A 2814-nucleotide genomic window follows, 5' to 3' on the forward strand; every position below is an offset into this window, starting at 1 on the left:
CAGTGCAATCACATCTTTCCTGTAATATGGTGACCAGAACTGCCCACAGTACTCCAGCTGCAGCCTAACCAGTGTTTTATATAGTTCAAGCATAACCTCCTTGCTCTTATATTCCATGCCCCGACTAATAAAGACAAGTATTCCATATGTCTTTTTTTTTTAAATCCAATTTCTTTCCAGATCAACTCTAATGCCAAAGATCACTTTGCGCCAATATATTTGATCTTAGGCCAAAAGGCCAAGAGGCGAAGTTGCACCGTTCCTGGAAATATTGCAATACCAGGTCGGTGCATGGAGTGGACGGGACAAGCCCCTGATCCAGCTCCCTGTCCAAAAATCAATTCAATATCATGTCCCCATAGGGGATATTAAACTGATAAGAACAGATACTACACTTGATCTTAGCCAAAAGGCCGAGAGAGACAAGTATTCCATATGTCTTCTTAATCACCTTATCTACCTGGCCTGCTACCTTCAGGGATCTGTGGACCTGCACTCCAAGGTCTTTTTGTTCCTCTACACTTCTCCATGTGTGTGTGTGTATGTCTGTGTCTGTAGGTCAGCTGGAGACAGGATCGGCTTTGGTTATGATGCCCAGTGATCGCTGTCAATGTGAATCATGGCCACTTGGGCAAAGCACTATAGGATGTCCAAGACCCATCAAACTGGACTGCAGCAAAGAGTCAATGTCTTTTGTGAGAGGAGCGGAGTTGGTGGGAACATTTTTAAAAACTGTCCCTTCTAGGGCAGATGGAGTATAATGTGAGAAAGTGTGAGGTTATCCACTTTGGCAGGAAAAATAAAAAAGCAAATTATTATTTAAATAGAGAAAAATTACGAAATACTGCAGTACAGAGTGACCTAGGGGTCCTTGTGCCTGAAACACAAAAAGTTAGTATGCAGGTACAGCAAGTAATCAGGAAGACAAATGGAATGTTGGCCTTTATTGCAAGGGGGATAGAGTATAAAAGCAGAGAAGTCCTGCTACAACTGTACAGGATGTTGGTGAGGCCACACCCAGATAATTGGATACTCTGCCAGTGTGTCTGCAAGCCCTGAATGTAATCACCTCATAACTGCTCCCACATTCACAGTGGCAATAACTGCAGTACATGGCCTGGTCAGCAAGGGGAGCCAATGTCCCACCTCCCGGAGAGAGCTCGTGGATGACCACATCCCTGCAGGAAAAACATGCCAAAATTGATTAAAAACAAAACAAAGGGACTTAAGGGAGGCCACACTTAACAACTGATAAAACCAATGCTATCAGACTGAGCTGATTTTGTTGTACCTGTACTTTCAGCTTCAGGACCTCCACTGAAGCTGTTTTTTTGATAGCGAGGATCTAGAATCATAGAATCGTAGAAATTTACAGCACGGAAGGAGGCCATTGTGTCCGTGCCAGCTAACAAAGAGCTATCCAGCCGAATTCCACTTTCCAGCTCTCGGTCCGTAGCCCTGTAGGTTACTGCAATTCAAGTGCACATCCAAGTATCCTTTAAATATGATGAGGGGTTCTGCCTCTACCACCCTTTCAGGCAGTGAGTTCCAGAGCCCCATCACCCTCTGGGTGAAAACATTCTCCTCAACTCCCCTCTAAACCTCCGACCAATTACTTTAAATCTATGCCCCCTGGTTGTTGACCCCTCTGTTAAGGGAAATAGGTCCTTCCTATCCACTCTATCTAGGCCCCTCATAATTTTATACACCTCAATTAAATCTCCCCTCAGCCTCCTCTGTCCCAAAGAAAACTAAGCCAGCCGGTCAAATCTTTCCTCATAGCTAAAATTCCTCCAGTCTAGGCAACATCCTCGTAAATCTCCTCTGTACCCTCTCTGGTGCAATCACATCTTTCTTGCAATGTGGTGACCAGAACTGCACAAGCAAATGAATTTGTGCTCCAGGAATGGATACATATCTGGAATGGAATGCAGTAAATCCAGAAGCCTGCTGCCCTCCACACCCAGTTCCCAACATGCATCGTGCCAGATAAACAAATTTATAAATTGTACCCGACAGAACCTTTTGTTTTGGAGGCTAAGGTATGAATAAAAGAAAGAATTTGCATTCATATAGTATCTTTCACAAGCTCGGGTCATCCCAAGCATTTTACAGCCAATGAAGTACTTTTTGAAGTGCAGTTACTGTTGTAATGTAGGGCCAGGTGGCAGCCAATTTGCACATAGCAAGCTCCCACAAACAGCAACATGGAAAGTATCCATTCGCCAGCACTAACATTCCTGACTTTAGACATTACAACATGTGGGGGATCTCCATACATCTCATTTGTACTGCAGCTTTTTTTAAACCTATTGGTGGAACCACCTGGCAGCACTTCCTTATTTAGAAATGATTCACAAATGGCGGAATTGGTCACCTTGGGGAATTTTTACAGGAGGAGTGAGGCTATGACAACGTCAGAGGGATTTAAAGAAGCCTGAAAGACTTCTAACAACGGGCCAAGGCATTGCACTGTAATGGAGGCTTTAGGAGGCTACTGAGGATGAGAATTCAGACACTGAAGGACTGTCTCCCTGTGCTCACGTTGGAGAAACCCACAGCTCTCATGCAATGGCACGTTGCAAGACCCTCAATGGTGTGCGGTGTGCAGTGCCACTGGAGGGAAACCCACCCATGCCTGTTGTTGGCCGTCCTTCTTTACAGTGTCAAAGTGAACCCAGACTTCACAAAGTAAAGTACGGGGGCCCACCATACACACAATGCCACTGGGTTCCGTTAACGTACACAGAAAATGGTTCCCGCCTGCTCTTGTCATTTCTGTGAGTCTGGGCACAGAGTCCAGCGAAGGATCAG

General features: G+C 45.1%; 1 pseudogene; it reads right to left on the reverse strand.

The window, feature by feature from the left end:
- Positions 1-246: 246 nt before the first annotated feature.
- LOC139228430 (U2 spliceosomal RNA) lies at positions 247-426 on the reverse strand (annotated as a pseudogene).
- Between the last annotated feature and the right edge of the window lie 2388 nt (positions 427-2814).

The sequence above is a fragment of the Pristiophorus japonicus genome, chromosome 17 (assembly GCF_044704955.1).
Source record: "Pristiophorus japonicus isolate sPriJap1 chromosome 17, sPriJap1.hap1, whole genome shotgun sequence".
In the NCBI taxonomy this organism is placed as follows: Eukaryota; Metazoa; Chordata; class Chondrichthyes; family Pristiophoridae; genus Pristiophorus; species Pristiophorus japonicus.